The sequence below is a fragment of the Chelonia mydas genome, chromosome 1 (assembly GCF_015237465.2).
Source record: "Chelonia mydas isolate rCheMyd1 chromosome 1, rCheMyd1.pri.v2, whole genome shotgun sequence".
In the NCBI taxonomy this organism is placed as follows: Eukaryota; Metazoa; Chordata; order Testudines; family Cheloniidae; genus Chelonia; species Chelonia mydas.
This window is the reverse complement of record NC_057849.1, coordinates 298,485,209-298,498,100: the sequence shown is the minus strand read 5'-3', so window position 1 is coordinate 298,498,100 and position 12,892 is coordinate 298,485,209. Positions and strand designations below refer to the sequence as shown.

At 41.3% G+C, this 12,892-nt stretch overlaps 1 long non-coding RNA gene across 2 annotated transcripts; it reads left to right on the top strand.

Moving 5' to 3' along the window:
- Positions 1-2,327: 2,327 nt before the first annotated feature.
- On the top strand, positions 2,328-6,950 carry LOC119564957. 2 transcript variants are annotated; one of them, XR_006291788.1, is made up of 3 exons: positions 2,328-2,467; positions 4,657-4,753; positions 4,950-6,950. It is a non-coding gene; the product is annotated as an uncharacterized LOC119564957 (long non-coding RNA). The 2 variants fall into 2 exon arrangements; XR_006291787.1 differs by having other exon boundaries at positions 4,657-5,886; positions 6,797-6,950.
- Positions 6,951-12,892: the final 5,942 nt, after the last annotated feature.

Below are 12,892 nucleotides of genomic sequence, written 5' to 3'. Positions count from 1 at the left end.
AATGGGAGTGCTTTCAGTGAGATCTGGATTGGAGCCTTGATTGCATGCAGAACCATTTAATATAATTCATATGAACAAATCCAATATATCACAGTTGTATACAGAACACAGATCACATCAATGCAATCACCAGGTGCCTTTTATAAACAAAACTTCCGAGAAATGATTTTCAATCCTATTAGACATAAAAAAGGCAGGGACAGTTGGCCCTGTGAATGAGACTGTTTTCTAAACAAACAATATTGGAGAAATGTTCAATTACATGAAATCAAGAAAACAAGAAAGGTAGCACAAAATTCAACATTATTTTTAGTAAATTAACTTTTTTTATTTAATCAATTTTTATATCAGAAAAAAGAAACACAATATAGATAGTAAAATTCTATGAAGTGCAAAGATAAAATAATGCAAAACAAAAGTGAACTCATAGATCCATTCTGTTGTGTTCATAATAAAATTATATAGAATAGTACATCACATCAGAATCATAATAGGAAAGCCATTAGAAACAGCCCAACATTAAATATTCCATAGTGACTGGAAACAAATGGCTTCAAATATTGACTTTTCAGTGAAAAAATGGTCCATTCAGAGAGCCTTAATGTGATGACAAATTAAAATAACAAATTGAAATTTTTCAGAGTAGTAGCCATGTTAGTCTGTATTCGCAAAAAGAAAAGGAGTACTTGTGGCACCTTAGAGACTAACCAATTTATTTGAGCATAAGCTTTTGTGAGCTACAGCTCACTTCATCGAATGCATCCGATGAAGTGAGCTGTAGCTCATGAAAGCTTATGCTCAAATAAATTGAAATTTGTGATGACAAATTCCACTGAAGTGCCCTCTGCTGTCTCAGAAATTAGTGGGTACTGTTACAGACACACTAATGACTGGATGAACTTTGACATCCCGCACTGCAAAACAATTTACATTAATCTCTAGTTGAGACAACCTGTCTGAACACCACTGAAACTGATAACTGCTGATGATATAAATCTGCCAGAACTGTTAAAGATATGTGTTGCCTTTATTTAGCCTGATTCCCTCTCCAACATGTAATGTAACTCTTCCATTAGAAGTTTGCTGATGATCATTCTGAAATGCATAATTGTCTGAAGTTTTAAATGAAAATTACTGTCAAGGTTCTAAACCACCAACAGTATTAGACTAGACTAAATAAGAAACATTCTGCTACTGAACTTAATGAAAGAGAAGGTGTAATACTTCAAAAAAATATAGCAATACTCACTTAGCTACATGATAATAATTTACTATGTCATATGCGGGGAAAACAATTTGACTTCTCAATATATAGATACAACCCTGGGGGTCAAGTTCTGCAAGGTATTGAGTGTCCTTAACTGTGGTTAGTTGAAGGTGATCCACATCTCACAGGTTCAGGACTCAAGATTAGCCTAAGCCACAAAGTTCAGATCCTAATTTCCACAAAGTTGATGTGTTCCAATCCATGCTTTGGGTATTATAAAGATAAGGGCCAGAAATACAATAACCACTCTCAGACTTTGGGGAAGTTAGGATCATTTGGGTCCACTGAGAATATAAACATGACAAAACACGAAACAGAGAATTGATCAACAAAGGTTAATATAGAAACAATGTTTTATTTTCTCGTTAATGACAAGTGACAGTTTTACTGTGTATGAGACTGAATGTTAAAATATAAAAAAGCATAACTTGCACAAAACCTTTTGCTCACCAAATCATCCGCACCACCCTGCTAGTGGGTTATGTTGAAAAGTTACATGACCAATTAACAAATATTACTTTCTTGGCTGTGATTTCATATCTCACAAGTGTTCACAAGTTCTGTACTTCACCTACAAAACAAATCAGCTCTATCTAAACCAAACATAAATAGATTTAATGAGTTTCCAAGAGCATTACCTAATTGTGAAAATGAGGACTTGAGGACATCAGGGTCTTATGTTGCTTAATGTGACTTTAAGCGAAATGATGTTAAGCGAATCCAATTTCCCCATAAGACTTAATGTAAATGAGGGGGTTAGGTTCCAGGGAAATTTTTTTCACCAAAGGACTATATATATATATACCCACACACCGTATAAGTCTTAAACAAACAATTTAATACTGGTACACAGTGATGATGATTGTGAAGCTTGGTTGAGGTGGAGGAGTCAGACAGTGGGCTATTTCCCAGGGAATGCCTTACTGCTAAATTATGAACTAGCAATTGGCTGAGCCCTCAAGGGTTAACTCTAACAATCTACAAGGCAGCAGGAAAGAAGGGAGGGCAGACAGAGACACACACCCTGTGTGTGTTTGAGAGATAGAGATGCACATTTCCCCTTTAAGTATGAAGAGTGGGGTCAGAAGTACACTGCCTTGTTAATTAGATCAGCAGGCTGAGACCGGACTGCAGCTGCAACTGCTGCCTAAGGCAGCAGCTCCCTCCATCCATGTGTCCCCCTGCTCTATGGAAGATGGGGTAAGTGGGGTGCAGGAGCAGGGGGACACCCTGACATTAGCCCCCCTCTTCTTCCCTTCCCCCCCACACAGCAAGTAGGAGTCTCGGGGAGCAGCTCCAAAGCAGAGGGCCGGAGCAGCAGATGGCAGTGGGAGGAGGGACAGCTGAACTGCCGGCAATTAATAGCCTGCTGAGCAGCTGCTGCACAGGGAACTTAGAGAAGTGGGGAGCTGATAGGGGGGCTGCCAGTCCACCCTGGTTCCAACCACCCACCAGCTAGCTGCAAAGGGCTGCTCTTCCTGCAAGCAGTGGATAAAGCGGGCGGCTGCAAAATGACGTTAGAAGGGACCATTGCACAACTTTAAACGAGCATGTTCCCTAATTGATCAGCAACGTAACAATGAAACAACGTTAACCAGGATGACTTTAAGAGAGGACTTCCTGTACCAATAAACCCTCTTGAGTAGACCCATGATAACTTGTCGGGGAGGGAGCTCTAACTCTGGAGCAGAGGCAGTGAAGGAAGGATTTCTAGTGGGTTTCACACTCCAAGGAGTCCAATTTGTTCAAGACTGTATGTTGTAAGTGTAAGGGGATGGGGATCATGGCAGTGGAAACCAGAATGATTATTCCCCATTAGATCTCTGAGGTCTGGTTTGTAAGGGGGATTGCTGGATACCCCAGTATGTTATACTTATAAGAAGCACATGGGAGCTTTACAGGGGAGAAGGCAGCACACCGCATTTATTGAGAATACAACAGTTAGCATACGCTTTTCGATCTCTCTCTCTCTCTCACACACACACAGTCCTGCCAGTTGATGTTTATAGTTACCAGTCCAGAGTCTGGATCAATCTAGTGGCCAGCCAGATTGGTTACAGAGGGGAGCAGGGCTCTGTCAGTTGCGATCCGATGCTCCTGGAGTGTGGCAAGATGAACCCAAAGTCCCATGGCCAAGCACCCTGTTCTTATAGTCTTTTTTCTCTGTTGAAGTCTATGGATTTTGCTGTGTCGGTTTGTGACCGGTTACTTCTCAATTGGTGTATCTTGTGATGTAAACATTCCAATACACCTCCAAGAGGGTCAACCTGTCCTGGTTCCAATTTAATCAACGGTCCTGTCTTTAGGGGTGTCAGCCTTCACCTCAGGGTCGTCAATCTGCCCTTCCTTCATTATGGATGCACATTGATGATTCTCTGGTGTCGTTAAGTCTCTTCACTCCTTCTTCCTTGACCATCTGGCTATAACAATGGCCTTCACACCTTACCTTTTCCTGATGCATACATTCCTCATTCACACAAACAGTCTTTTACAGAGACCTTTGAGAATACAGCAGTTTTTATGTTGAGCAAGAAAGGCATAGTAAATTAAGCCTTCCTCTAATCTCTTTGACACAGACACAATACAAGATCCTGTCTCTTACTTACTAAACCTTAAAACAAAGAAATGTATATTTAACTAGAGTGCCTAATTTGTAATACATGTAGGAAACCATAGTAGACATTATAACTTATCCTAAAACAAAAGGGTGACCATAATCAGTCATAAGGCTTCTTCTGGTCTGTCCCTGCCTTAACATCAGTACAGACACTGGCAGTCTGTAAGGATGAAATCAAATCATACATTAATTCTCATAGTACAATTATAAAATCCTGTAAGTAGACCAGTATGGCTCATATGAACAAGCACGAGGTGTATGGATGAAGGATAGTTCCCTGCTATGTTTGGAAGGGGAGGTGAAAAAATACTTATTTCATGGGGGAGATACTCTACCTGGTGTGCTAGGGAACTCTCAAATACCACTCAAAACCTAAACAGGAAAGCTCCTCAGTACCAGGGCAGTATTAGTGAGAAGTACCAAGTTAGTAGCACTTCTAGAAGAAAAGGTTAGAACAGCAGATAAGGACAGCAAGGGTGACTGGTGCAGTCACTGAGCGGATCACTAGGAGTACCAAGAACATCTTTGATACTGAGAAAGCCAGCCCAAGAAACACCTACACTATGGAGGCTTATGCAGGCACTGAGGTTTTTGGTACCTAGAGCACAGGTACTGAGGAGTTAATACCAAGAGAAGTGTACAATTTCAGGCAATATCATCATGAGTACTTGGTGAGCAGCCTGTGCTGAGGCATCAGAGAGACCTGATCTGAGTCATGTACTGCCCTCCACCTGAACAGAGACATGATGGGTCTTTTGTCTTGTTTTACTAGGCACCAATGAAAGGCTGTGTTCGCTCTGGGAGCGATGTTCCTTCTTATCTCCTTCTGATGATGACTGAGCAGAGAAAGTCTTGACTATTCTGCTGGAGTAAGTAGTCTAGAGGTTCGATCTCTTTGAAGAAAAATGAACCTAAGAGTTCAGTGCTGAGCTGCAGCTCACAGTCAAAACTGACTTTTCCAGCTTGCTGGGATCTTTTGTCTCCAGCTCTGAAGAGCCCTCATTTGAGAGCTCCAGTTGAGAAAAGTTGAGGTGGGCCTTCCTCACTTTCTGTGTCCTTTTGTAGAAGGAGCAACAGATGAAGCATCTCTCAGGAATGGTCTCCTGCTGAGGTGAAAGAGGCATCTAGAGTGCCCATTGTTGATCAGGATAGTAGCCTCACAAAAGTTTTAAATCTCAGGGATTTTATTTCAGCAAGAGTGGCTAGTGGCCTGGTACCATGGGTACCTGGTACCCCTAAACTTTTCTAATTTTTATTTATTCTATGTACATATTTATTTATTGCCAATGGGTGGAACCAAATAATTAGTAACTATACTGTGAGGATTTGGGGAATCTGTTTGATTTTATGAACTACGTGTATGTTTATGCCCTTATAGGCTGCCTGTACTGTAGTCTTGCATCACACTATTTGTGTTAAGGAGAGGGAGTGTGGCCGCTGGGGTCAGCCTCAGAATGGATGGCCATTAAGTACCATCAACAACTGAATAAGCCTTGCCCTAGCAGGAAAATGGGGTGGTTGCAGTCTGTCTAGATCAAACCAGTTATCTCCAACTTGTCTGCAGAGGAGCAGAGAAAGAAAATACAAAAACAAAAACAAAAAACAAGAGAAGGAACAATGAACCCAAGATGTTAGTGCTAGCTTTTAAGAACATAAAGTCTGGGAGGGTCAGAAACACAAATAGAGTTTAGGGCAGGAGTGAGAGCAGACTCCATGATCTGGACATGAACACAGAGTGGGAGGAGTAAGGTTCAAAAGAGACATGAGATCCTGAAAGGACACTGACCAAATCTCAAAGAATGCTCAAGAGTGATGAGGAGACTGAGGTAGGCCTGTCTTTTAACAGCTTTTAACTTTTAACAGCCCAGTCGGCAAGAGCCGCCAGAGTCCCTTTTCAACTGGGTGTTCCGGTCGAAAACCGAATGCCTGGCAACCCTAGACCAGACCGAAGGGAGCAGAAAAGCTCACTGATCTAGTGCTTGGATCCAAACACAGCAGCCTGGTGAGTGTTCAACACGGGGGAGCTACGCCCCCCTTAGGTCTCATTCCTGACTCCAACAGACACGGATGGCCAAAATAATCCAATCTTGCATGCATGGGGCTTGTGCGCACCAGAAGTGGAATCCATGTGGATAATCTTTCAAAGAAGAACTAGCAGACATTCTGGGTGGGATTTTCAAAATAATTTTAATGGAAATTGGGCACCCAAATCTCTTAGGCAGAGTTGATAATAGCCTCAACGAAACTGAAAGGGAACAAATTACAACTGATAAAAGGAACTATTCTTTTACCCACAGCATATTTCACCTGTGGAACTCATTGCCACATTATAACATTGAAACCAAGAGCTTAGTAGGTTTTAAAGAAGGATTATATATTTATATGATAATGAGAACACCTGCATTTACTTTAGAAAGGCTAAAAAATTGTAAGAACTATAAACCCTTGTCCTTCAGGACATAAATTGGCCACTAACCGATGGGGATTAGAAGGAAACTTCCCCAATGGGTAGTTATTCCATCACTGTCCACTACTGGTGGTTATAGTTCATTTTGGGAACCTCTGCTCTAAAGGGTTTGGCCTTAACCAGGTTTGACCTTTCTTCTTCTGTGATACCTTGGTCACTGATATCAGCTGAGGTGCCCAAGCCAACAGCTCCTTATTTAAATAGGAAGAGGGTGGGGACAGAGGATTTCTGATGAGTGGCCCTCTACTTTGGAACTCGTTCCTCCCACCCAGAGCTATAGTCTGTTCATTCTGCAAGGCCTGCTGGGTTTATTCTCCCACACTGCGACAGCAGAATCCAGATTTGTAGTGCTAGGGGAAATGAAGCTCATATCAGGTTGCACATGTCAGTGAGGTGAAAGAAAATGGACACATCTAATCTGCACTTCTTCCTTTCATCATTCTAGTTATTCTCACCACGCCTTGTGATGTTATTGAAATGAACTGTGACTGTATACATCATTGTTGCAACCAGGGTCTTATGGTTGCACCAGGTCTTGTACAGAGGAGGTCAACTGGGGTGTCTATGGAAAGAAAGGTTGTAGTTTGCTGATTATGATTATGCTGTCTGTATGTGTGTACCATTTTTGTATTTGAAGTTATGAATATTGGCTATGTACTTGTATCTCAATGTGTTTGATTCTAAGTAGCCTCAGTGAAGCATTTGGTCAGCTTCTTGAGAAAGGACTAGTCTCAGTAAGTGCCCAATTAAGAAACACTTAACTGACAATGGACTTTGTGAGACGCCAATCCACATCTTAGCTTTCCTGGGAACATTCAAACTAACACGCAAACAATGGCGTCAGCCTGCAAAAAGCTGAATCATTCATGGACATGTGACTTGCCCAGGTGGCTACAAACTCCATCTTTTTGCTGTGATTTTGCACAGGAGACCAAAGAGGTTTTCGCCCACAAGAGAAAGAATATAAAAGGCCCTGGAAACCGCTCCATTTTGTCTTCAGCTGGCTCAAGAGATGGCCTCTCCACCCCAAAGAGATGCCTGAAAGAAACTAGAACAAAGGACAGTAACTACAGGGGTGGAAGTGATTGCTGGACCCAGGCCATAAACTACAACGTTGGTCTGAAAAGTATTGGGCCCAGACTAGGAAGGAGTTTAGTCTGTGAAAGAAGCTTACTGGAACATCTCTGAGGATGAAATTTTATCTGTAATCAGTTTCTTAATGTATTAGGCTTAGACTTGGGTGTTTTGTTTTATTTTGCTTGGAAACTTACTTTATTCTGTCTGTTATTACTTGGAACCACTTAAATCCTACTTTTTATACTTAATAAAATCATTTTTGCTTATTAATTGACCCAGAGTAAGTAATTAATACCTGGGAGAGCAAACAGCTGGGCATATCTCTCTATCAGTGTTATAGAAGGTGGACAATTTATGAGTTTACCCTGTATAAGCTTTATACAGAGTAAAACAGATTTATTTGGGGTTTGAATCCCATTGGGAGCTGGGTGTCTGGGTACTAGAGACAGGAGCACTTCTTAAGCTGTTTTTAGTTAAGGCTGCAGGGTCAAACCCTGGGTCTGTGTTGGAGCAGACTGCCATGTCTGGCTCAACAAGGCAGCGTTCTGGAGGCCCAAACTGGCAGAGAAACCAGGCTCAGAGGAAGTCTCAGCACATCAGGTGACAGTCCCAAGGGGGTTTCTGTGATCGAACCCATCACATGCCTATCCTGAGATGAATGAGCCCGATATAGAAACACAGACTGATGGAAAAATGTTGCCTTATTTTTTGGCCAAACCACTTCTTCTTTTAATGATCTGATGGTGTCAACATGGACTTGGTGAGCAGGCTGTTGAAATCCCTGTTTGGAGTATGGAAGCAACTGGAGAAGCCATGTGTACTGCAACAAATCTAAATTCTCAACATTTATGCTTATGCCTAATCTGCCCAGCAGATGTGATGGGATGATTCTGTCATAGATGTTTACTGTTTGAGCCCTGACTCATAGTAAGGTGTCAATTACATTGGAGTTAATAAGAAAATATTTAATTTACTAACTGCAAGATCCTATTAAATGGAATATCAGCAATTCAAGCAATAGGATTAGTTAAAACATCAACAACAATAATTGCCTGTAATTTTTTTTAAGGAGAAGACAAGTCTACAAATATAAAATCTGGCTCAGCCTTATTTTTCCATGCAAGTCAGATTATTTAAATTCATGAATAATGGATACATCTTTTTTATGATGTCTCATTGCTTTTCATAGTAGAAGAAGACTAGCATTATGCAAATGTAATGTCTTGAAAATGGTCTCTTGTCAAATAGGCATCATTTTCTATTTCTCTGTTGTTAATGTAATTGACAAAACACTCGATACTACTGATTATGCCTTTTCTTGTAAACCACTTATTTTATAGGCATAAACAGCTGTGTTTATGCCTCTATGAATTTCTGATTTCATTATGAAGTTGTCACCATGCTGTGAAAGAGCAATAGGCAGAGTCCTAGATACTCCACTTACCAGCTGGCAAAAGCAGTTCTTTAGTAATAAAGGTATAATTCAATCAACGTTTCTAATAGCACTGGAAGGTTTCTTTTTTTTCTTTAAATAGTTGATCCCACATGAAATGTGCTTGGATTTAACAAGTTGATCTGAATGCATGTATTCTTGATTTACATGAATAGTACCTGTCCTTAAACCTTCAAGCAGATGCCATGGGTTAACCGCTTGAGACCTACCCTGTGAGGACCTGAGCAAACTCAACTCCCTTTGAAGACTTCTGTGGTACCACTGCAGCTGCCATAAAGTTATACCAGGGGACATTTCATCCACCGGTGGCCTCAAGATCGCGGGAGTGGAAAGTTGGTTTACAGCTACTGCTGCACAAAGGGTGTGGCCCACAGGATCTGATTTTCACTCTCTTACAAGTTTTATGCCAATATAACTTGACTTACTTCAGTGGGGTTACACTGTACAAATCTGGTGTAACAGAGTGAAGAATCCAGCCACTTTTGTCCAGGAATTTGTGCTATATATTTGTTATTCATCACTAGAAATATACCAAACCTCCTATACAGGGAACAGATAAATCTCACAATATTATTGCCGTTTTTCACCCTGAGCAGCTAGTTAAATTTTGGGGCCCTGGGGTTGTTCTAGTTGGAAGCAGAAATTGACAGAGTCTGTCTTTGATGCCATCTTGTTTATTTACAAGTAATGTACAAAGTCCTGCTCCTTAAACACATGAGGAACCATGTGAAACAATGGAACCAAAAGAAACAATTTCTTAGCTTACCAGCCCCAAGCCTCTTTAGCTAACAGAACCAAAAGCTCTCTCTCTTGCCTCTCCCAAGCAGGATCACACTATGCTCACAGGCTACTGCTTGGCTTTCTTGCTTTTTGCCTCTGTCCCTCTCTCTGTTCTTGTCTGTCCCCAATTTCTGTGTGTTCTCTTTCACCCTCACCACACAAATACCTGGCCACAATACCCAGTGGAATTCCCAACCCATATGGTGCTAGTTTTTGGGCAGACTCTATTAGGCCTTGTTTTAGGTGTAGCCCTTGTGTGGGCCCTTACAACTACCTCAAGTGAAGAACAAGTTAAGGTTGCCAACCCTCCAGGATTGGCCTGGAGTCTCCAGGAATTAAAGATTAATCTTTAATTAAAGATTATGTCATGTGATGAAATCTACAGAAATACATCCAACCAAAATTGGCAACCATATCAGCTTGAATGAGATTTTAACTCAACCTGTAACAAGGTTTAGCTCAGCTCCCAACAACTCCCCCCACCCTCCACATTTGTTTTGCCCATCATCTCTATGAGGCCTAAAATAGTGACACTCCTATAACCCATCCCAAACAGAAAGAAAAGAAATAACTGAACAAATTACAAATGATACAAGCTTAACTGTTTACATATATACAGTATCAGAGGGGTAGCCGTGTTAGTCTGGATCTGTAAAAGCGGCAAAGAGTCCTGTGGCACCTTACAGACTAACAGACGTATTGGAGCTAGTCTATAAGGTGTCACAGGACTCTTTGCAGCTTTTACGATACATACAGTGTCTTTCTGTCGGGATAGTTTCACATCACCAGCATAAAATAATTTTATTCCCACCCAATTCTCTTTGGGGCTTTTCTCTCTCTGATGGACTTTTTTGAACTACCAAGGAAGGGTCCCCTTTCAATCAACTCCTAAGAATGCCTGTTGCTTCTGTGGAATTTGCTGGCTAATGCAGAAACTGCCCATTCTGTTTGAGTAGGACACTCATTACAGTCACAACTTTTCCAGCCTCAACTTCTACAGCTACATTCTTAGAGTCAGGGGACAGCCAAGATGAAATTCTGTCCTCCTGATAGCATCTCAAATGGTTCTTATGGATAACTTTGGGTTTAGTCCTCAAACCCAAGTGTATCCTGTACACCATTTCATTGATTTGGGTCAGTACTCCAGGCTCCCTCCCTTAACCAGTTTAGGGCTCCTACCTTTCTTTCCCCTAGGATTGTGGAACCAGAGCAGGCCCCCTCTTTTAAAAATTCCCCCATATGATCTTACATACAGTCATATAGCCTTTTCATTTTGTCAGAGACTATCCTTGAATTTTCCCTGGCAAAGGTGTGAACATTTTCAATTTTGGATTGTAGGCCTTCTACATAATCCAAATGGTCCAAGTCTCTCTGTTCCTCTTCAGGAACTCCACACCAGAGATTTGCTGGGGTCCTTAGCTCATGCCTAAACATTTGGAGTGCTGGGATATGCTTTGTACTCTATTAGCCATCAAAAGGAATGGGATATGCTAGTTCCACAAAACTAGCTAACTGAACCCCCTAAGTCCTATTGAACCTTCCCACCAGCCCATCAGGTCATGGGTGTGCGGGGGTGTGCAGTAGTTTCTCTCAAGAGAATTTAGACCTTTGCTATAATAACCAGCTACCCTCTCAAGTCCCCTGCATTACTGTGTCAATATTGCCCCCAAACCATAAGCACTAGCATCTGTGTCCAATATGAAAGGGGGTTTGAAACATGGAGAGGCCAAGACAGGTGCAGTCACAAGAGCCTTTTTCAACTCTGAAAGTGCTACATCATGCCCTGCTGTCCACTGAAATGGTTTCCCTTTTTCACCCAACCTATGCAGCTGTTTGGCAACATTGGCAAATCCACAAATGAGCCTTCTGTAATAGGAGCAGAGCCCTGTCTTTTGGAGCTACTTCCACTTGCCAATACCCACTTTTAAGATCCAGTGTGGGAAACTAGACTGATTCTGCTACATCTGTCTCATCCCTTTTTGCTACTGGTAACTGGTAAGGTGCCAGTTTAACAGGTTGATTTCCCCTAGTATCACTCTTGTTCTGGATCAATGCAGTACAACCTATATTTTTGTTGGATCTGAAAAACATCTCCTTATTCCTAACCGGAAAGTCTCTTATGCTGTTCTTCTGCTCCCTAAATAAGTGTACAGCACTGCATTAGAACGTGTCCAATAGAAACTCTGAGAGCTCACCTTCCCTCTTGTCGTTTTCTTCTATACTATAATTTACCAGATCCACTGGCTTACATTTTGCTACTGCAGTTCCCTTTTTTATTATTTACTCTTTGTCAGAAACATTCAGCAAATGAATCAGTTCTTGTGTCAGATCCACAAGAGCTTCAGCAGCTAAGATTTCCACAAAACCCTGGGTCTCAAAACAGATTTCCACTAATCCCCACCTTTCCTTTGCAGGAAAGCTACCACAGCGTGTAGCTGGTTTCTGCTCCCAGGAGCAGGATAATTAGTTCACTGCAAACCAATTACCTACAAACCATTTGTCTCACTTGTGCCCTAACTTTAAAGAAAATTTCCACAGACTGAATTTATAAGACATCTTTCCTTTTTGGCACTGATTACACAGTTATTAGCCAAAATGAATCCAAGCCAATTATTATCACATTTAGCCTTCTTGCTCGAATTTCAGAGGTCCAATCTTCAAAAACACTTTTTCCAGTTTTTGGAGGGGTGTCCTGGCCTCAGTCACTGTCTCTATTTGAGACCAATTAGGTAGTTTTTTATCCCCTATTCCCTAGCCTTTTTAGTGTGTCTGGTGTAATAACTTACATTTGAGCCTGTCAACTGTCCTTATAGACATCACAGATCCTATTATACACTAGTAGCCAACCCCCCAGTTACTGTTGTTACTGTTGTTGCCCAGATCTATACAAAACCTGTGGGGCTGCCCCTTCAGCATGGTGTTCTACCATTTCCTGAACTGGGCGAAACACTTGCACTAGACACCTGCAACAGCCTTTCATGGCCTGCCTTAAATTTACAACCATCTTTCTTTCTGAGGCCAGTTTTGTCACAGTACCAGAATTTAACTGAACTGTGTCCTTTAACTTTTGCATTTTTGCCAATTTTCCTAGTTTTACAAACTAAAATTAATAATTTTTTCTAATAAATTTAATAAGGTCATGAACGAGATTGGAATCCCCTCTTTCATCATACATATCAGAAATAGAGCTGTACTTACAGGGCTCACAGTGATCAGCTTCCATCTTCCTCA